Source organism: Saccopteryx bilineata, chromosome 6 (genome assembly GCF_036850765.1).
Source record: "Saccopteryx bilineata isolate mSacBil1 chromosome 6, mSacBil1_pri_phased_curated, whole genome shotgun sequence".
Lineage (NCBI taxonomy): Eukaryota > Metazoa > Chordata > Mammalia > Chiroptera > Emballonuridae > Saccopteryx > Saccopteryx bilineata.
This window is the reverse complement of record NC_089495.1, coordinates 134063948-134087705: the sequence shown is the minus strand read 5'-3', so window position 1 is coordinate 134087705 and position 23758 is coordinate 134063948. Positions and strand designations below refer to the sequence as shown.

Sequence of the window (23758 nt, the reverse complement as noted above, 5' to 3'; positions counted from 1 at the left end):
CTTCTAGCCCTGCTCCAGCTACATGTGACCTGACCTTGCCCAGCATGCTGGGTATTGGGCAGATAAAATATATTATGCTCACTTTGTTAAAGATGGCGCTGCCCACATGGAACCTGTCGCCCAGGTGATATTAATGTGTGTTGGGGGCGGGCTGTGGGCAGGCAGGATCCTTGTAGCCTGGGGCTTGGTTTTAGGACTAAGCCTCTCCCACCCTTTTTGATATGGGGTGGTGTAATCCCATCATGCTTCAGATAAGTGACTTTGTATTAGAGACTTCCCTCTTTTGTATATTGGATTGAAGGTTTTGATTTCTGCACTATAAAGTGGGGCAGACCTGGAGTTTGCTCTCTCTCGGTTCCTGAGATTAGCATTAGAGAGGAGAGAGCAGAGAAAGGCCACATGGAGGAGGCCAGGAGAAGCAGCCAAGATGATGGAGTGCTCAGGGAGAAGCCAGTTTGTGCAGAGAGAAGGAGATAGGAAACAGAGGTGAATAAGGCTGGTGAGCTAGAAACCTTTGATTCTAGGAAACTCAGATAAGTCAGTAGTGAGCACTGAATGAGTGGGTTTTGGAGCCCAGTGTGTGTTTTTACTTGCCTGCTGGGTGCAAGCTAGGATTAAAGCTAATGGCCACCAGTTCTTGGCTCTGTTGTTTCATTACCATCTATCCAAATCTAATGCAAACCTGCATGGGCCAGGCAGCTCTGATGGTGACCATGGATACTGGCTTTACACTGCACATTGCCACTGAAGGCCCAAGGACATCATTCACAAGCCTAAGGTATTTCTTCCAAGTAACAGATTAAACTGATCTCATTTCTTGTAAACACAAGGGCCATCTACTATGCCTTGCCTGAATATTTGAATTTTATTTATCACTCAAAGATCTCTACTATGGGTATTGACATTATAATTTTGTTGCTTTATTTAATATATAATATCTGCTTTATTCCTCTTGTCTCAATGCCCCTTGCCTATCATAGTCTGGGACTTGCTGCTAATTCCAGTTAGAAGCACTGGTCACTAGGACTTAAACTCTAACTGCAAAGTATAGAAATGTAACCACCCTTTCCCTAAGTACTTGCAGGATTTACAGGTTACTCAGCAAACTGTTCAAAGACTGTCCAAGAGGTGCTTCCAGCATTACATCACCCAAGGACTGACTTTCACGTGGACAGGTCCACACACCGTAATCCTGACAACTCTCACTGCTGCTAAGGGTGACTCTTTCCTCCACCCTGACCATCTGGAGCTCAGAAACTGAGAAACAAAACCGACCCCTTGTCCTTCCTTTCTCTATTCACCTCTCAGCCTACCTCACCCAATCAGGTGCTTTCTACTTGTGTGGGACCAACACCTATGTGTTGGTGTGTCTCCCTACTAATTGGACAGAAACCTGTACCCTAATCTATCTTACCCCAAATATCAACCTAATCCCACCCCATGAGCCTCTTTCAATTCCTAGTACACTACCCATCGATCTAAGGACCAAACAAGCTATATAGGTAATCCCTCTTCTTGTTGCTTTAGGAATCTCTACAACAGTAGGTCTAACGGCAGGGGGACTGGCCACTTCCCTGTCTTATTCCTACTCTCTCTCTCTCTGAAGCCCAGCGAATTTGTAAACATGGAATCAGTGGTTTCACACAAACTGGGTGTCTTGACTATTGCCTTTCGTTGGTCCACTCACTATCCTATTTATTTTTCTAACTTTTGTACCCTGCCTCTTACATTTGTTCACTAGTTTCTTACAGAACCGCATGTAGACCTTCGCCAATCAGAAAATTGGAAAAACCTACCTAACCCTACACACCAACCCTGAAACCTGCCCTCGCGAAACAGAAAAATCTGAAACGCTGTATCAGCAAACCTCCTAAATCTTATCTTTCAACCCCTACAGGTCCCCTAACCCTAAACCTTTCCCATATCCCTGAAGAACTAGGAGAATAAATAGCATTCACCTCTTAACGCTTCTCAGTCTTTTTACCCTTCACACAGTAAGAGGACAAGACCGCTGGGTCTTCTTGGCTAAAGAAGAACCTACAAACAGACATGAAACATTTCTTTTAGCTCAAACTAACTGCTCTCTCCAGGGCTGCCAGGAAAAAATATCTAACTTTACAATGGAAGAACTTTCACACACACCCCCATAAAACCCTCCTTATCTCTGCATTCCTGATCTCCAAATACTTGCCCCCTTCTTTATCAAGTTCCTACAGGCCCGGATGAGAGAAATCTCTAGAATTACCTACAAATGCTCCTGCACTCCTATTCCCCAATACCCCAAGGAGAACTTCACAAGGGAAATATCAAATAGGTAGGGATGACAGCAGGAAGAAGCTATCCCTCAGCCCAAGAAGTTCCCTCCTGAATGTTCTCCAAACCCCCTTCCTTTTATTTTTATTTATTTCTTATTCATTTTAGAGAGGAGAGGGAGAGACAAAGAGAGAGAGAGAGAGAGAGGAGAGAGAGGGGGGGGGGAGAAGCTGAAAGCATCAACTCCCATATGTGCCTTAACCAGGCAAGCCCAGGGTTTCAAACTGGCGACCTCAGCATTTCCAGGTCGACGCTTTATCCACTGCACCACCACAGGTCAGGCAAACCCCCTTCCTTTTAAACCACATATACTCAGTCCTTCTAAAACTTACAACAACAGATTCCCTGTCTTAAAAATCTCCACGCCCTTCCATTTGAGAGGAACCAGACCAGCACATCTCATGAGGCTCATCCAGGAGACCATGTATCACCATGTCACCCTGTTCAATCAGCAATCGCAGCAAGCAACTAACAATTATTACATCGCAAATTTTTTTTTTTACTTCTTCACTCAGGTTTTTGAAACATTGCCTGGTTCAGACCTCACAACATGGAAATTGATGACCTCCTTGATTGGATGGGGGACTTGGCTTGGCAAGGTTCTTTTCTTGAGTTCTCTCTAGAAGAAGCAATAATTTTCCAACTTTTTCTCCTCATCATCCCTCGCCGTATATTTTAAAATTAATAACTGCCTTTCTTTTATCTTTTTTAATTTTTATTTTTTTTACAGAGACAGAGAGAGAGTCAGAGAGAGGGATAGATAGGGACAGACAGGAACGGAGAGAGATGAGAAGCATCAATCATTAGTTTTTCATTGCAACGTTTTTGTTGTTCATTGATTGCTTTCTCATATGTGCCTTGACCTGGGCCTTCAGCAGACCCCTTACTCAAGCCAGTGACCTTGAGTCCAAGCTGATGAGCTTTGCTCAAATCAGATGAACCCACACTCAAGCTGGCGACCTCGGGGTCTCAAACCTGGGTCCTCCACATCCCAGTCTGATGCTCTATCCACTGCGCTACCGCCTGGTCAGACTGCCTTTCTTTTATATGTAACCACAGAGGTGAAAAATGATAGATACGTGAATTCCAAACTGCCCTCTTGATGTACCGCTTATCTGTCAGACCTCACCCTTACTGGACTATCGCCCCTGAGACAGAGGAATTCCAAGAATCTGACAAGCCGCCCCTAGGAGAAGCATTCCAGACATACCAGGACTTTTGATTCAACACCCACATACTCGAAATTCTTCCTTACCCTATAACATTCGTCCCCCTAGCTTGTGCTGGTGCTCTTCTCCCCCAGAAAAGTGCCCGGCAGGGTTCCTTTCTTCCTTTCAATAAAGCCTGTTACTCTGGTCTTCAGACTCCCATGGATTCCAACAATTATTACATTAATAATTATTACATATCCCCTAATATTTAAACCAAGATTTCAACATCACAGGGCTATGAAATAGCAAAAAAAAAAAAAAAAAAAAAAAAAAGGAGAATTAACAAAAGACTCTTGAAATAACATATACATTTCAAACATAGAAAATATTTTTTTTCACAATAATAGATCCTTGGTACAAAAAGGAAGTCTTTGTATTTGGCAGACTATACAATTTTATGCCTCATCATTAGTACAAATTTAGTACAATTTACAATAAGAAGATTGCAAACTACTATCCCCAATGAATTATTGATTTATTGAGAAAAATAAGGAATGGTCAAAATGCACTATTTCATAACTACCCAGCTGGCATAAGAGATAACCCTCTTTTTGACCTACAGTATTTGTTGGGCAGATAAAATATATTATGCTCACTTTGTTAAAGGTGGCGCTGCCCACATGGAAGCCATCGCCCAGGTGATATTAAAGTGTGTTGGGGGTGGGCTGTGGGCAGGCAGGATCCTTGTAGCCTGGGGCTTGGTTTTAGGACTAAGCCTTTCCCACTCTTTTTGATGTGGGGTGGTACAATCCCATCATTCCTCAGATAAGTGACTTTGTATCAGAGACTTCCCTATTTTGTATATTATTATACAAAGATTAAAGGTTTGTACTGGTGCTCTTCTCAGATTAAAGGTTTTGATTTCTACACTATAAAATGGGGGCAGAACGGGAGCTTGCTCTCTTAGTTCCTGAGATTAGCATTAGAGGAGACAGCAGAGAGCAGAGAAAGGCCACGTGGAGGAGGCCAGGAGAAGCAGCCAAGATGGTGGAGTGCTGAGTGAGAAGCCAGTTTGTGCAGAGTTTGTGCAGGGAGAAGGAAGGAGATAGGGAACAGAGGTGAATAAATCTGGTGAGCTAGAAACCTTTGATTCTAGGAAACACGGAAAAGTCAGTAGCTTTGTGAGCACTGACTGAGTGGGTTTTGGAGCTCAGGATGTGTTTTTACTTGCCTGCTGGGTGCAAGCTAGGATTAAAGATGATGGCCCACCAGTTTTGGCTCCGTTGTTTCTTTGCCGACTGTCCAAATCCAATGCGAACCTGCATGGGCCAGGCAGCTGTGATGGTGGCCCTGGCTACTGGCTTTACACTATTAAGTCAATATAAGGGTTGAGGTGCCTGGGATTCCTGATGCCCAAGGGGGAGCAAACCCCAGGAGCTGTGCAAGGAGTTGCCACTTGGCACCGCTCTTTGTTGTATAAGTGAGCTCAGTGGGGTCCCTTAGCACTATGGAGGTGACACCATCCCAGCTGCCACTTTTTTCCTTTTTTTTTTTCCTTTTTGCAAACATGGCTTCTTTCTCTGCCTCTTCTCTAGCAGATTTTAGCAAAACAATGGCTCCTCCCAAGCAGGAATATAATCCAACCCACCACTTACAATCAACTGCCTTGCTCTGAGTGGCTGCCCAGCACTATTTCTAACAATAAAAGTAGCAAACTAAAAAAACACAAATTTTACAAACTCATTTTCCCAAAAGTGGGCTATTCTAGTTCACACCAGGTCCTCAATTTCCCCGGGGACATAGTAACCCTATAATCCCCTGAGAACCCTTTCTTACAATTCTTGACCATCATGGCTAAAGCAGTGGCTTTCCCCTGTGAACCTCATGCCTCCCAATCAGATGACAATTATGCCACACAAAGGAATTGGCCCTGTGGGAGAGAGTCAGAACCCTCTCCTAGTGTCAGTCTTGTTCATTCTGCACTCATTCTCTTTCCCACAACTTCTCACACACCAGTGGAGGGTGACAAGTCACTACTCCTAACCTATGGAGGGCCTATGTGACTTTCTTGTCTTAGGGGAGAAGCAGTTGGAGGGTCTGTTCCTGATAATCCCACCCCCATAATCCTATCACTCATGATCCCATCATACATTCTCCTTCCTGGAGCTGCAATTCATTTCAAGGAACTGATAACCAGCAGTGTCCACACCCATGGTTTGTTATTTTCCAAACATTTCCATCTGGCCCTGTTCCCTTTTCTTTCTCTAAGATTCTTCTAAAGAAAAGTCCTAATCTTTTCTATTTTCCTTCTTAATACTATTCCTACCCTGTATCTTCCAAATGGGTAAAACTTCTTTGGGTCAGTAGATAAATATCTGAAACTAGTTTCTACTCTATACTTCCTCTAGCACTCTCTTAGGTCTTCAGTTAGTTTTAAGCTTTAAGCAATATATTTCTATGAATTTTGCTAGCTTTATAATTTGTGGGCTTGTTTACGAATTTCCCTTCACTTTTGCCCTCTGATTTTAAGCCAGAAATTTCCAATTGAAATCGCCTCTTTAAGGCTAAGTGCCTCACACAAGAGAAGAGATAGGAGCTAACAGAAAAAGCAATTTCCTCTGGGGAAAAGTCAGAGCCCTGAAACTAGAGGTCTTGGATCCAAGAAAAGAAATCTAGCAAGTCCAAGAAAGGAGGCTCGGACCAGAAAATGTCACAAGATATTTCTCTGATGAACAAAGAGAAACTTCAGAACAGACAATTTACCATGTACATTTACACTTGACTTTTAGGTAGTTCAATGGACAAGGGAAGGGGTTGCCCTGCCAGAGACCTCTCAGGTGCTCACCTGGCCACGTCCCTCGCGAGAGCCACAAACTGGAAACTCAGGTGCAGGCACCAGAGATCCCCACTCACACACCAATCAGGGGGTTTTAGACAGAAACAATAAAAGCAAAGAATAAGATCTCAACATGGACAGACAGAACAAAGGTGTCCCTGGAAATCCGAGTGTTGGGCAGATAAAATATATTATGCTCACTTTGTTAAAGATGGCACTGCCCACATGGAAGCCCATTGCCCAGGTGACATTAATGTGTGTGGGGGGCAGGCAGGATCCTTGTATCCTGGGGCTTGGTTTTAGGACTAAGCCTTTCCCACCCTTTTTGATGTGGGGTGTTGCACTCTCATGAGGAATCCCATCATGCCTCAGATAAGTGACTCTGTATTAGAGACTTCCCTATTTGTATATTGGATTAAAGGTTTGGATTTCTACACTATAAAGTGGGGCAGATCATGAGCTTGCTTTCTCTTGGTTCCTGAGATTAGCATGAGAGAGGAGAGCAGAGAAAGGCCACGTGGAGGAGGCCAGGAGAAGCAGCCAAGATGGTGGAGTGCTGAGTGAGAAGCCAGTTTGTGCAGAGTTTGTGCAGGAAGAAGGAAGGAGATGGGGAACAGAGGTGATTAAGTCTGGTGAGCTAGGAACCTTTGATTCTAGGAAACTCAGATAAGTCAGTGGCTTTGTGAGCACTGACTGAGTGGGTTTTGGAGCCCAGTGTGTGTTTTTATTTGCCCACTGGGTGCAAGCTAGGATTAAAGATGATGGCCCACCAGTTCTTGGCTCCATTGTTTCATTACCGTCTGTCCGAATCCAATGCAAACCTGCACGGGACCGGCAACTGTGATAGTGGCCGTGGCTACTGGGTTTACACTGATGCAGGACTGATTAACTCAGTCCCCACAAATTATCTTCCCCGACAGCACAAACGTATGTCCCTGGAAGCCCGAGGCAGGACTTACCTCTCCACCAATGTCTCGGTCTTGGAGAGCCTATTGTGTGAGTTTGATCACATCCGATCCTTTGCTACAATAGTTTCAAATTGACTAGTCACAAACAGAAAAGCTAGAATAGAATTCAGAACAGACAGAAAGCTGGAATTCAGCAAAATATTTGCCTTATTTACCTCTGGAGGTCAGAATTTACACTCCTCGATTTCCCTGCTGAATCATTGAATTTAGGGACTGGGGGTGTCTGCCAAGAAGTTGTCCGAGACCCACAGGAAAACTGGAGCCCTGGACTATCTCAGGGGGCGCCCCTCCTAGAGATCCAGTGGGGTCAGGCAACCTTCTGGAGAGGCCGGCCGGTCCAGGTGTCTCCATCCGGTGATGCAGAACACCAGCATACTGGATGAGCCCCCAAATGTTGTAAAGTACTATACCTTAATCCACGAATTACACAGAGACACCAAGTCCAAATGAATTTTTGAGGAATTAATTAGCTGGCTAGCTACATGGGGCACAATCCCAAATCATGTAGGCCTTTTCTTATCATTCTAGACCTTCTTTTATACAAAATCAAGTACTGGTTGGGGTGGGTAAGGAGGGAGCATGGTACAATAGTCAATTACTAACAAGCTTACAACATCTATCTACAGCAGTGGTCTCCAACCTTTTTTGGGCCACGGACTGGTTTAATGTCAGAAAATATTTTCACGGACCGGCCTTTAGAGTGGGACAGATAAATGCACAAAATAAAATTATGCTACTGGCGTAAAAACTGTGGTATTTTTAAATATAATTGTCGAACTTACTATATTTATTGAGCTAAGTTAAAGGAGGAATGAGCATGTCCTCATTATTCAGGCTGTATTTAAATTTGTTATTCTGACATTGTTTTATGTCTGACATCAATATATAATATGATAGGTTCAGGCTCGCTACCAATCATGAACCTACAACAATAAAAATAAACATGAATCCACTGTGTACTCGTATGCAACTTTATTAGAAGTGTCCTCATAACATCGCACCAACAACATAACATGAGTAACATCCTCTCTGCCTCCAAACACTTTCCAGTCACTATGGTAATGTTTAAACATGCCTTAAAAATAAGGCACCAAAATAAGGCACCAGAAAGTTTTTTCCTCTGCTGCTATCTGGTGTTCATTTTGAAATTAAAAGCTGAGTGCATGGAACCAAAAACCTGTCAATCTACTTTTACACCACTGATGTGTCTTTTCCCATCTTCCTACCCTCCTGGAATCCTGAGAGTGATGTATACCTCTAAACAAAGGGATCATGAGACCATTCCCCTTGCTTGCAAAACCTTCATTCTGTAACATTTTATATGCTTTCTAATAATCATCCCTCTTGAAATCTTTTTTTTTTTTTTTTTTTTTTGTATTTTTCTGAAGCTGGAAACGGGGAGAGACAGTCAGACAGATTCCCGCATGCACCCGACCGGGATCCACCCGGCACGCCCACCAGGGGCAATGCTCTGCCCACCAGGGGGCGACGCTCTGCCCCTCCGGGGGGGGGGGGGTCGCTCTGCTGCAACCAGAGCCACTCTAGCGCCTGGGGCAGAGGCCAAGGAGCCATCCCCAGCGCCCAGGCCATCTTTGCTCCAGTGGAGCCTTGGCTGCGGGAGGGGAAGAGAGAGACAGAGAGGAAGGAGGGGGTGGGAGTGGAGAAGCAAATGGGCGCTTCTCCTATGTGCCCTGGCCGGGAATCGAACCCGGGTCCCCCCCGCACGCCAGGCCGACGCTCTACCGCTGAGCCAACCAGCCAGGGCCTTGAAATCTTTTATATGTATAAAAACTTGTAAACTAAACAAGTGGGACTAGCTTATTAGGTTTCCTAAGCTAGCCCCAACACTTTTAGCAAAGGTATTTCCAGTTAGCCTCTCTCCTTATCCTAAGCTAACCATTTTGTTGTGGCGACAGGGATGGGGGGTAGACACTAGAAGATTTGGGTATGTCTTTGCCGGGTATGTAAAACAATTATCACTACTGTGTTATCTTGTGGTCTTGATGTGTAAGAATGCTTTTTCCTTTTAATAGATCCTGTAGATCAGTGGTCCCCAAACCCTGGGCCATGGACTGGTACCAGTCCATGGGCCATTTGGTACCGGTCTGCAGAGAAAGAATAAATAACTTACATTATTTCCGTTTTATTTATATTTAAGTCTGAACGATGTTTTATTTTTTAAAAATGACCAGATTCCCTTTGTTACATCCATCTAAGGCTCACTCCTGATGCTTGTCTTGGTCATGTGATACGTTGCTGCTAAAATTAAACCCATAAACTAACAAAATGAGTGAAAAACAAAATTCCATCGAAAGTTTTTTTGCGAAGTGGAAAAGGGCCAGTGAGGAGACAGAAGAAGAACCTACAACCTCGAAGAAAAAGAAGGCTTTATTTAACAGACAATACTAGGAGTCCTACTTGAAGTATGGATTTATCATAACTGGTGATTCTCGTGCACCAAGGCCACTCTGCATAATATGTGGTGACTGGCTAAGTAATGAGGCAATGAAGTCTTCAAAACTGCTTTGCCACTTGGAGACCAAGCACCCTACTTTAAAAGACAAGCCTTTTGAGTATTTCGAAAGAAAAAGGCATGAACAAGGACAGAAACAATTACTGGTGGCCACTACATCAATAAATGCGAGTGCACTGAGAACATCATACTTGGTGGCTAATCGTATTGCTAAGGCTAAGAAGCCATTCACCATTGGTGAAGAATTGATCCTTCCAGCCACTAAAGACATTTGTCATGAACTTCTAGGAGAGGCTGTGGTTAAAACGATATGCCTCTTTCAGCTACCACCGTCACACAGCGCATTGAGGAAATAGCAGAGAACATTGAATCACAATTGTTGGAAAGGATTAATAAATCACCATGGTATGTTCTCCAGGTTGACGAATCTACAGATATTGACAACAGGGCGATGCTACTTGTTTACGGGCGTGGTGATGCTACTTGTTTACGTGCGTTATCTTTATCAACAGGATGTGCATGAGGATATGTTATGTGCACTATCATTGCCAACCAAAACCACAGCCGCAGAACTATTTAAATCGCTGAATAAATATATATCAGGAAAACTGAAAAGGTCTTTTTGTGTCGGCATGTGCACAGATGGAGCTGCTGCCATGACCGGAAGGATGTCTGGTTTAACTACTCGGATTTAAGGAGGTTGCACCTGAATGCGAGTCTACGCACTGTGTCATCCACAGGGAAATGCTGGCTAGCTGAAATATACCACCGGAACTTAACAGCGTATTGAATGATGTCGTTAAAGTTATTAACCACATCAAACCACATGCCCTTCACTCACGCCTGTTTGAGCAGCTTTGTGAGGAAATGAACGCGAAGCACAGACACCTTCTCTTATACACAGAAATAAGATGGTTATCCCGAGGGAGGTCCCTGGCCAGAGTGTTCGAATTACAAGAGCCGCTGCAGAGATTTCTCTCAGACAAAAGTCACCGCTAGCAGCACATTTAAGTGACGAGGAATGGGTCGCAAAACTCGCTCACTTGTGCGACATATTTAACCTCCTCAATGAGCTCAATCGGTCACTTCAGGGGAAAATGACAACTGTCTTCAAGTTGGCAGATAAAGTAGCTGCATTTAAAGCCAAACTGGATTGGTGGGGACGACCACCAAACGCCCTGGCTGGATGGCTCAGTTGGTTGCAGCATCGTGCTGAGATGCAGAGGTGGCTGGTTCAGTCCTAGGCTAGGGCACATACAGGAACAGATTGGTGCTTTTGTCTCCCTCTCTGCCCCTTCCCCTCTCCAGACCTGGTAATAATTCCTATTTTAAGACCCTCACATGCCTCAGCTTACCTACTGTTCCCATTTGCCAAATGAGACAGGGATGATTCCATTTCAGAGGTGTTTGAACTAAAGATTGATTCTAACATAGTTCAAAGTCTAGAACCGATGGTCCAAGATGGGCCAGAAGAGTGTGCACACACAGTATCCTGGACAAATCAAGCAATCCAAGTACTCCTTCCAGCCTTAAGAAAATCTGCACATAACCTGATGGTTCAGCTTGCCATGTTCTCACCCAAGGTGGTGTTTGGGGTGGAACTTGGGCAGGAAATGAGATAGGATAGGTGGAGAGGGAGGAGGTGGCTTGGCCCTTCCCAGGTGCTCAACCAACGGCAGACCCCTTTAAGAGTGCCCTCCCCACTTCAGACAGGGCCCCTCCCTGTCTGATGGCACTTTAAAATCTGTTCTTTAGTCCAGAGCATTGATCTGCTTCTACCCATGTGTACCTTCCTCTGAGGCCTCACCATTGACATAGCTTCCCACAGGCTCAGAATGAACTCTAGAGCTGACTTCTGGCTCCACCATCTAAAAGCAAATTAATGAAAACTCAGTCTCATCACTCAAATTGGGAGAACCGCTTTCTCTCGGGTGACTGTGAGAATTCAGGAAAGTTCATTCCTTAGAAACCACAGTCTGAGAAGGGATACTGAGGGGCCACCTGAAAAGGGGATGCATCCAAAGGAAAAGGGCAGAAGGACTCAGTGCCAGAGGCGGATTAGGGACGGTTGAGGCCCCGGGCGCAGAAGAAATACTGGGCCCCTTACATTATGAAAAAGTGTGAAGTTGAGGTTTTGCAGGGCCCTTCAGAAGTCAGGGCCCAGGGTGCGCACCCGGTACGCTCACCATTAAATCCACCTCTGCTCAATGCCCATAACCCCCACCATTATTATGACTTGCTCTTGAACTTCTCCAGAAGCAGAGCAGCTATGGCACAGAGGGGCCAGACCCACAGGCTGCTGGGCTGTTTTCCCTAAACTCCTTCCTGGCATCTAATTTGAGATCCTCAAGCTGTAGCAATAGTTCATATGGCCTTACTGGGATCTCTGTAACATTGGGACTCTCCAACCTATTCACTTAAAAAAATTAATTTTTAAAGTTTTTATTAATTTTAGAGAGAAAAGACAGAGAAAGGCGGGGGAGGAACGGGAAGCATCGAGTGGTAGTTGCCTCTCCTGTGTGCCTTGGCCAGCAGAGCTTGGGGTTAGAAACCAGCAACCTCAGCATTTCCAGCTCAATGCTTTCTTCACTGTCCCACTGCAGATCAGGCTCCTTAGTGATTTTAGAGAGCAAGAGGAAGAGGAGGGGGGGGGGGAGACAGATAGAGGGTGAGAGAGAAAAACATTGATTTGTTGTTCCACTTATTTAAGCATTCAATGGTTGCTTCTTAAATGTGTCCTGACCAGGGATCAAACCCACAACTTTGATATATTGGGAGGACACTCTAACCCACTGAGTTATCCAGCCAGGGCTTCACCCTATTCCTTTTGTAAGTTAGCTCTCAATATGCCAATGTGGCTTCTCTGTGTCCATGGTTTAGAACTGGGACACCTTCCAGTGCGTGTTGACCTGGGCCTCCTTCACTCACTCCTGCCCGACTGGAACACAGGGGACAATGAACTTCTGAGGACACAGTGGATTCCTGAAATGGGCCATCAAGCCGAGAAATACTTGAACTTTCGTGCTGATTAAGTTTAAGCTAAATGGAATGTTGAAGCTTCTTCCTAAAACAGGCTTTCCTAGGTTTATAAAATATAATGTCCAAGTTCCTTACATCTCTTTCTCCACCGATAGCCAGCTAGCTGTCTATGAAAACACAACAACCATTACTTGACAGACACCAGACAGAGGCCACAGACAGACTTGGGACCCCATAGACCCCCACATTCCTCCTCCTAAACAATAGGCCCCAAACCAAAAGTAGGACCCTGGGCCAGGGCCCAAATCCAAACACTGTTCTCCAGACCCAAGTCAGACCCTGGAACCCAAATGCCAGACACCAGAAACTGACACAAGAACTTGGACACCAGATGCCACACATTACATCTTATGGCTAGAGCTGTGTGTGGGTCCCACACTGGAAACCAGGACATGGAAACACAAATATAAGGACTCCACACCCCAGATGCCACACAACTCAATATAGATTCAACCACAGACCCCGGAGACTGAATCCACATCTGTAACCAAGACTCTACAGCCAAACTCCAGACATGCAGACAGACAACGGACCCAAGTTTCCACACGACTGATGCAGGAGCTGAACCGAATCTTCACAATGTAAACACAGCCAGGACTCAATACAGAAAACTCATGACTCTGAGTTCAAGCAGCTAGTTTCTCAGATGTGTTTTCATGCCAGTGAAAATGAGGGAGCACTACATAATTCCACCAAACCCTACAGAAATGAACCCAGGCAGCTGACAGTGAACAAAAATAACGGTGACCCTAGCTGGAAGCTGTCCACATCTCAGCTGCAGCATGGTCCTGTAGTTAGTTTCTCATCCTTTATCTTCATATGCCCAGCTCATCGAAAGTGTGGGGGATAAAAAAACAACAACAACAAAAAAAAACACATTTCCTTGAACCTTGTACGTTCCAACAGCTGTGCTAATAATCAAGCTCACTTTGATGTAATTCCCATTTTAAGCCCATCACAGGCCTCATTTTACTTATTGCTCCCATTTCCAAGGTGAGGCTGAGACAATTATCTCCATTTCACAGATATTTCCATTTAAGACTGATTCTGCACTGGCCAGGTAGTTCAGTTGGTTAGAGCGTCTTCCCAATGTGTCACGGTTGCGGTTCCATTCTGTCATAGCACATGCGAGAGGCAACCAATGAATGCATAAGTTAGTAGAATAACAAATCCATGTTTCTCTCTTTATCCAAAATCAAACTTAAAAAATTTTAAATGACCAGAAGTATATTTTGTGTCATTCCCAGAGGTTTTCAAGGAAGATTGCGCACTCCTTTAATAGAGTTCAAGTGCATCAGAGGAATGGAGGACACTTGAATCCATAACTAAACAGAAGTTGGAAACTATGAATTTTGTGGGAATCTGCCCATGAATAAAAGGACTATTATATCTGAAGGATACTTTTATAAGATACCACAAAGTACATGCATTATGGGCAGACATGTTTGAAGATATATTTACCTTTTATGGCCCCATCAGTGTCCTGCAGCCACACCATCACCCTCCTGCGTTTCCAGCTCAATATCTACAGATCATGAGACTTCTTGGCCTTCACACTCATGTCATCCAACTCCTTATAATAAATCTTTCTATACATACACCCAGCTGGTCCTATTTCACTTCAGAACCATGACTAATACAATTACCTTAAGGAAGTTTGGAAACCTTGCAATGTGCTTTTATCAGTTTTGAAATTCATTCAAAAAAAAAATTTAACTCAAACACACATGGTTTATTACTGTAAGACAAATAATTTATATTAGGGCTTTTTACATTTCTGTTTCCAAGGTCCCTGAAAACTCTGAAGTACCAAGATGTGGAAACTGAGAAAAAAACAATGACTTGATTCACCTGCAAAGGCATGTGGATAAACAGGAAAGGATATTATCATCACGACAAAACAATGAAGTGTGAAAGCTGATCAGAAAATTGCTATATGTGAATTCCAGAATCTCAGAATGGTATTTTAAATAGAGAATTGATTGCTGGTGCATGAAACCAAGTGAGAAACATGAGTGAATGCTACAAAAACAAAAAATGGTACAATAACAAAACATTTACAGGAACAAACAAGAATGTCATATAGTGGTGGCTGAAAGGCATAAGCCACTCGAAGCCCCTGAAGTCCAATAGGTGAGATCAAACCGTCTCAGGTCCTACCTTTTCCAGACAACGATCCAGAGCCTCCTTCAGACAAGCTTTTCCCCATCACCTAGAATGTGGAAGATGATTCATCTCAGCCAGGCTCTGTTTTGAACACACCTGATGACGTGTGGTAAATAAAGCCCTAGCCCACAATTGCTGAGGTCAGGGAGGGCTCAAGGGCAACTTCAGTTCAACGAGAAAGGAATACTAACTTTGGTCCCTAGGACATGGGTCACTGGGACAGATTTTTTTTTTCCACAATGTGGCTTCTCTGATGTTGAACAAGGTATGAAGTTCAGGTGAAGCCTTTCCCATATGCATCACACTCATGGGGTTTCTCACCGGTGTGGATTTTTTGATGTTCAATAAGGCTTCTGTACCTACTGAAACTTCTCTCACATTTGTTACATTTATAAGACATGGGAATCTCAACATCTTCCTGTGGACTCTCTGTCTTCCCGTGATTCTTGCAGGTATCTCCATGCTCAGGATCCTGAACCTTTCTGTCACTATGGACCCTCTGATGTTTCAGGAAATGTGAATTCTGTCTAAAGGTTTTACCACACATGCTGCACTGGTATAGCTTCTTCCCCGTGTGGATTCTGTGATGTTCAAGGAGGCTGGAGCTCTGGCTAAAGGCCTTCCCATAGTCATCACATTTGTAGGGCTTTTCCCCAGTGTGCGTTCTGCGGTGTTTGATAAGGTCAGACCTGGTACCAAAGACCTTACCACAGGGGTCCCCAAAATTTTTACACAGGGGGCCAGTTCACTGTCCCTCAGACTGTTGGAGGGCCGGACTATAAAAAAAACTATGAACAAATTCCTATGCACACTGCACATATCTTATTTTAAAGTAAAAAAACAAAACGGGAACAAATACAATATTTAAAATAAAGAACAGGTAAATTTAAATCAACAAACTGACCAATATTTCAATGGAACTATGCTCCTCTCACCAACCACCAATGAAAGAGGTGCCCTTCCAGAAGTGCGGCAGGGGGCCGGATAAATGGCCTCAGGGGGCCACATGTGGCCCGCGGGCCGTAGTTTGGGGACCCCTGCTTACCACATTCTTCACATGCATAGGGTTTCTCACCAGTGTGGACTCTGGTGAATGACAGGGGCTGAGCTCCCAATGAAGGACTTGCCACAGTCTTCACACTCATACTGTTTCTCCCCAGTATGGATTCTCCTGTGCTTAGTCAGTCCTGAACTCTGAGCAAAGCTCTTTCCACATTCATAACACACATGTCGCCTCCTTCCAATGGCATTTTTCTGCTTTCTTTGTGAGCCGCCCTCCTGTTCACTAGTCCCTGCACATGTAGGTATCTGGGCAATGGCTTCACCCTGGTGGCATGGTATCTGCCCAGGCTCCTGTTCCCGATGTTCCTCAGCTAGAGGCAAGTCTCTGATCGTCGTCTGTATTTCACCACTTGAAATAACAAAGGGCCAGCAACTGTCAGTTACAACCTGGCAGGGAGGAAAGCTCTCTGCTGAGCCCCAGGGGGCAAGAACGACAGAGGTCTGTCTGTGCCATGAAAGAGTGCGTGTACAGGAATCAGAATGGAAGGACAGAGGGAAAATAAGAGTGCTGGGAGAAAGGAGACCCGGAACAGGAAGGGTCCTTCGGGAGAAGAGTACCACTGAGAATGGAGGGAAGGGGTGAGGATTGCGTGGGGGTGTGCACAGAGGCTCTAGGTTCTAGGGATCGTCCGGCAGGATGTGCACCTAGGAATGGATAATAAAGTGCTGAGCAGAAGGTGATTGTAAAGCAAAGCAGGTAAGAGGACTTCTGAGCATTCTGTACGAATTAGAGATACACAGAGCTCAGAAAAGCATCGTTACCTCTGCTCTCATCCTGGGCAGAGGCAGGGTCCACTCACAGGGCTGGCTTCGGTGCTGGAGGATCTGAGTTGAAGTCCCCACTGTACCACCAATGGGCTATGCGGACACAGATAAGCCAATGCATCTGTGAGCCTCTGCACCCTCATCTCTGCAGTCAGGCTATGTCATCATCAGTGTCTAAGTCACTTCTAGCTGTCACACTGGCCCTATGGTGTTTCATGAAGAGATCTCGCCCCCTATAGCTCTCCTCCCATCAGGGAGGGAATCCACACTGACTGAACATCTGCTCTGAGCCATACCTGTCCTGTCTCATCCCACATAACCTAATTAGAACGCTAGGCAAGAAGGGTTAAAGAGCGAGTCAGTCACAGGGTTCAGAACCCATGATCTGAATCCAAACATAGTGGGTGGGACTCGGTAGCTTCTAACAGCCCAGCAGGTTCTAATACACAGAGGAAGCCAGGAAACATGAGCGGTGGGTGCCCATCCATCTTACCTAGGGAGGTCAGAGTGCCACAGCCGTCCCATCTCTCACCTCCGCAAACGTTCATCTTAGCTGACTTCAACTCTGTCCATCCAGGGCAGATGGTCAGAGCCACTTCTTCCATTTTCAGCAACCCCTGCAACAATAGGTAACCACACCTACCTCCCCTGCCCAAGATCCATCCCAGAGCTGGGCACATACAGAGAGAATGTACGCCCTGTAGAGGGGTCCATGAAAAAGAGCAAACAGGCACGCTCTTACCGACTTCACCCTCGTTCTCATCACCAAAGGAAGGAAATACTACACACATTAGGAAAAGTACTTTCACTTAATCCTAAACAGTCCAGAGGGTGAAATGGTTCGGGAAACAAGGGAAAGTGCCCTGAATGCAGTGACACCATATCCAAACCTGTCAAAAGTTACAAGGGTGGGGGCTCACATTAATACCTTTTTAAATACAATGAAATCTACGTCTGAGGTGAAGTAGGAAAGGAAAGGCTGGGTAAGAAGTGAAATCTCAGTTTAAGTAAAGATTGTCCCCAGTGTATCAGTAAACTTTAAACAAGAGGATATGCCTTCTCTGTCCCTTCAAGTTTAAGTTCCTAGAGAGCAGAGGCCATGTCTTTATATGCACTAACAGCATAGTTGATGACACTTGAGAAAACAAAACTACATCATCAGGACAAAATCCTCAGTTTGCATTGGCTGAATTGCTCTCACTGAACAACAAAAATCCCACTGAGAAAGGAGCTGACCAGACAGATGGGTAAGGAAGATAGGGGAAGCACAGACAGCCCACCCCCCAAGCTGGGAGTAAACCAGGAACATCATCTTAAGTGGGCACCCAAATAAAGGCAGACAATGGTTAGCCAGCTTGGGATAGATGAGAAAACAAACCCTGTGTGGAGCAGGGCGGGGCTGGCGGACCTGGGAGGGAAGGGATCTCACCATGAGCTCAAGAGCAGGAACAGGGTGCTGGTGCTGGGGAAGGAGGGGCTCCAGCTCACGTGGGACTCTGGGGTGAGTCTGGCAGCCACCATTGCATCTTCTGTGTGGCCCCCTCCCAGGGCAAGCCCAGGAACCTGCACAGCTGAGGAGAGCTCTGCATGAGATCTAACCTCACACTCAGCCTCCCAGCCTGTGGAGTTCGAGTTCAAACACTGGGTTAGGACATTCCTGCCAAGCAGTTTACACAGTGTGCTCCTTTCCCAAATCCCTGATCTCTCCCAGCTCCAGCCCCAAGGCCCTGAGAGATAGGTGTGCTCTGTAGATACACAAAATCAGTGGACACTTTGTAGGAATGAGATAATGAATGAAAAATAAGAAAAGTTTTTCATCTGCTGATTATCTGAAGGCTGCCAGGGAGGGGGAGAAAAATAAAATTTTAGTTAAAATAATTTTAGTAGTTGTTAGGGAATTTCTGCTTTCATTTTAAAAACCCACACAAGCCCTGTTGAGGGAGCTCATTTTGTTAGGGCATCATTTTCCCCATCATCAGGTGCAGGCTCAATCCCGGGCAAGGCACAGACAAGAATCACCCACTGAACCCATAAATAGGTAGAAACAAATCACAGTTTCTCCTGCAATGTCCCTTACTCTCTCCCTAAAAGTCAATGAATAAAAATAATAACTAAAAAGAGCAAGACAGGCTACTCCAAGAAATGATAATTAAACATCAGGTTATACAGAATTTGCTCAGATTCAAGTGAGAGGGAAGTAAAAAGAACTCAATTCTTTCTAGAGAATGCAAACTTTGTTTTTAATTAATAAATATTTATTGATTTTTAAAGAGAGAGGAACAGAGAGAGAAAGAGAAAGAGAAAGAGAAAGAAACTTTGAGCTCTTGCTCTACCCATTCATGCATTTATTGGGTGATTCTTATATGACCCTTGACTGGAAATCAAACCCACTACTTTGGCATGTCAGGATGATGTTCCAAGCAAGTGAGCTACCTGGCCAGGTCCTAGGAAGCAAAGGTTAAAAGGGCACAAAACAGCTGGTTTACACTAGAACCTCTGTTAAGACATAAAGACTGCACGTTGGCTGGCACATCCCAGTGTTGTTTCTTGGAAACCTATACTTGACCAGGGCCCATGAGAAAGTACCAAAGAAGACACGTCCGTGTCCTAAGGAGTGAATGCCATGCTATTTTAATAACATACCTAGGGTTTAGAAGATTTATATTCTTTCATAAGCAACAGTCCTAAAATCTGTGGGATAATCTGGCTGGCTTTACAGATTCTGTCTACTTTCTGGCAGTGTATTATTGTGTTTATTTGCTGTCTTCCCCATTAGAATTAAGCTGCATTGTGGGAAGGACTCAGCCTCATCAATGGCTCTGCCCCAGCACTGGCAACACTGGCTACCACAGCCATGATCCTCACCTTTGTCTAGTAAGGGCTGAGATCCATGGATTCATGTTTGAACAGAGCTGTCATCTCTGGAAATGGCTACTTTGTGACCTGCAGGATGGTGTCAACACTGCCATCTTGCAACACAGCAGTTCTTGATTCTGGTCACCACCTGGGATATAGAAGTTATCCTTTATTTTCATTTATTCATCAAACACTTATATAGAAATTTCTATGCACCTAACATTGTTTCCTAAAGCACTAAAAACAATTCATTTAACATAGAAAATAACAACCTTAGGTTGGTACTATTCTTTTTCTCCTTTTAAGTCTTTTTTTTTTTTTAATTTTTTTCTTTTTTCTTTACAGGGACGGGGGGGGGGGATAGATAGGGACAGACAGACAGGAACTGAGAGAGATGAGAAACATCAATCATCAGTTTTTCGTTGCGACACCTTAGTTGTTCATTGATTGCTTTCTCATATGTGCCTTGACCACGGGCCTTCAGCAGACTGAGTAACCCCTTGCTTGAGCCAGCGACCTTGGGTCTAAGCTGGTGAGCTTTTTTTTTTTTTTGCATTTTTCTGAAGCTGGAAACAGGGAGAGACAGCCAGACAGACTCCCGCATGTGCCCGACCGGGATCCACCCGGCACGCCCACCAGGGGCGACGCTCTGCCCACCAGGGGGCGATGCTCTGCCCATCCTGGGCGTTGCCATGTTGCGACCCTCCTGGGTGTCGCCATGTTGCGACCAGAGCCACTCTAGCGCCTGGGGCAGAGGCCACAGAGCCATCCCTAGCGCCCGGGCCATCCTTGCTCCAATGGAGCCTTGGCTGCGGGAGGGGAAGAGAGAGACAGAGAGGAAGGCGCGGCGGAGGGGTGGAGAAGCAAATGGGCGCTTCTCCCATGTGCCCTGGCCGGGAATCGAACCCGGGTCCTCCGCACGCTAGGCCGACGCTCTACCGCTGAGCCAACCGGCCAGGGCCTGGTGAGCATTTTTTTATTTTGTTCAAGCCAGATGAGCTGGCGACCTCGGGGTCTTGAACCTGGGTCCTCGGCATCCCAGTCCAATGCTCTATCCACTGTGCCACCGCCTGGTCAGGCTGGTACTATTCTTAGTTCCCTTTCACTAGTGGGGAAACTACGGCAAGGACAGATTAAGCAGTTTCCCCAGTGTCACTCAGCTAGTAAGTGTCAGTGCTAGGGTGGAGCTCAGGTAGAACAACTCTAGAACTCATGCTCTTAACCATTACTCTGTGCTTCCTTATCATACAACATTTGTGCTTTTATGGAAACTCCTTGGGAAATGGGGCTAAGTTCTCAGAGAATACTAGTATCTTTTCTTATCTGAAAAATGAGACTAATGATTTCCAGCTTACAGGGCTTAGGAGACCAGTAAATAAGGTCACAGTAAGTGAAATCCCCTATGCAGGTCCCTGCACATGGTATGTCCCCATGGAATGCAGCCTTCCATCCATGCATTAATAGTTCAGTCAGTTTCAAGTTACTCTCTCAAGTGCCCCTCAGAATTCCCCACATCTATCAAGGATGAAGATGACTGAAATGAATTTTTACTGTTACGGCACTAGAGGGCACTCTTTCCCAAATATTCCATCAGTGTAAATAGAAAACAAAATATTTTTCTTACTTTTACTAGCCTCCAAGAGATACTTAGCATTTTCTTCCATTATGAATGGAAGCAACAAAGCCAAATGGCAACAGCACAGCTGAGGATTTGTCTGCAATAAAAACTGCAGTGTTCACAAAGCCCAGGAACAGATGAAGAACCGTGGCTGAGCACAGGCACGCAGCCCCACCCAGCCCGCAGAACCCAGGGCTTGCCGCCGAACTCATGAGTGCAGCTCCACCCGTGGAGGCAGGGCGAAAGCCCAGTAATAGGCTGAGACCTGAGGCTGAGCGAAAGTGCTGAGGTGCAACCCCACTCGTGGTGCCAGGGCAAAGGCCAAGGTGCAACCCCACTCGTGGTGCCAGGGCAAAGGCCAAGGCTTGTAGACCTGGGCACATGAACACAGCCCCTCCTGTGGAGGAGAGGGGGAAACTGCAGTGACAGCCTCAGCCGGCTGTCACCGGCAACACAATACTCAAACACCAGAGGCAGTGGCAGAGGGGGTGGTGGGCCTGCAGACAGACCACACCAGGAAACACAAGAGGCCACACCCATTGGGCTACAGTGGCCACGCCCTTCTTATACACAGACAAAATGGGAAGGCAGAGAAATGCAACTCAATTGAATCAAGAGAAATCCCCAGAAAAGGACTTGAATGAGTCAGATCTAACCAAATTACCAGATTCAGAGTTTAAAATAATGATTGTTAGGATGCTCAAAGATCTTAGAACAATAGATCATCATAACAAACAACTAAATAAAGAGATAGCAAGTATAAAAAAGAACATTGAAATAATAAAAAAGAATCAGTCAGAAATGACAAATATAATATCAGAAATGAAGAACACAATGGAAGAAATTAAAAGTAGGATGGATAAAGCTGAGAATTGAATCAGCAAGTTAGAGGGCAAGATAAACGAAGGCATGGAAGCAGAGTAGCAAAAAGAAAAGAGACTCAAAAAAGTCTGAGGAGCCCTGGCCAGTTGGTTCAGTGGTAGAGCGTTGGCCTGGCGTGCAGGAGTCCCAGGTTCAATTCCTGACCAGAGCACACAGGAGAAGCACCCATCTGCTTCTCTACCCCTCCCCCTCTCCTTCCTCTCTGTCTCTCTCTTCTCCTCCTGCAGCCAAGGCTCCACTGGAGCAAAGATGGCCCGGGTGCTGAGGATGGCTCTGTGGCCTCTGCTTCAGGTGCTAGAATGGCTTTGGATGCAACAGAGCAACGCTCCAGAGGGGCAGAGCATCACCCCTTGGTGGGCATGCTGGGTGGATCCCGGTCGGGCGCATGCGGGAGTCTGTCTGACTGCTTCCCCGTTTCCAGCTTCAGAAAAATGCTAAAAAAGAAAAAAGAAAAAAAAAAGTCTGAAGAAACTCTAAGAGAGCTCTGTGACAACATGAAGAGAAATAACATCGCATCATAGGGGTTCTGAAGAAGAGAAAGAACAAGGGATAGAGATGTTGTTCAATCAAATCATAGCTGAAAATTTCCCTAAATTGATGCAGGAAAAAGTCACACAAGTTCAAGAAGCACAGAGAATTCCATTAATGAGATACCCAAAGAAATCTACACCAAGACACATCATAATTAAAATACCAAAGCTAAGTGATAAAGAGAAAATACTGAAAGCTGCTAGAGTAAAAAGGCTATCACCTACAAAGGAGCTCCCATAAAGATGATGTCCAACTTCTCAACAGAAACACTTGAGGCCAGAAGGGAATGGCAAGAAATATTCAAAATAATGCAGAACAAGAGCCTACAATTAAGAATACTTTATTCAGCAAGGCTATCATTTAAAATTGAAGGAGAAATAAAAAGCTTCCCAGACAGCCTGACCAGGCGGTGGTGCAGTGGATGGAGCATCAATCTGGAATGCAGTGGATGGAGCATCAATCTGGAATGCGGAGGACCCAGGTTCGAGACCCCAAGGTTCCCAGCTTGAGCGTAGGCTCATCTGGCTTAAGCAAAAAGCTTATCCGCTTAGACCCAAGGTCGCTAGCTTGAGCAAGGGGTTACTTGGTACACTGAAGGCCCGCGGTTAAGGCACATATGAGAAAGCAATCAATGAACAACTAAGGTGTTGCAACAAAAAAATGATGATTGATGCTTCTCATCTCTCTCCATTCCTGTCTGTCCCTATCTATCCCTCTCTCTGACACTCTCTCTGTCCCTGAAATAAATAAATAAATAAGTAAATAAATAAATAAAAAGCTTCCCAGACCAAAAAAAAAAAAACAGTCAAGGAATTCATTACAACCAAACCAATGCTATAAGACATGATAAGGGGCTTGTTGTAAACAGATCAAAGGAAAAAAAGAATATAGCAAAAGAGGAGTACAGCTTTAAAAATAAAATGGCAATAAACAACTACATATCAATAACAACCTTAAATGTAAATGGATTAAATGATGCGATCAAAAGACATAGGGTAGCTGCGTGGATAAGAAAATAGAACTCATACATATGCTGTCTACAAGAGACACACCTTAAAACAAAAGATGTACATAGACTGAAGATAAAAGGATGGAAAA

At 44.9% G+C, this 23758-nt stretch overlaps 1 pseudogene; it reads right to left on the bottom strand.

Annotated features, from left to right (window-relative positions):
* Nucleotides 1–15157: 15157 nt before the first annotated feature.
* Nucleotides 15158–19774, bottom strand: LOC136307862 (zinc finger protein with KRAB and SCAN domains 4-like; annotated as a pseudogene).
* Nucleotides 19775–23758: the final 3984 nt, after the last annotated feature.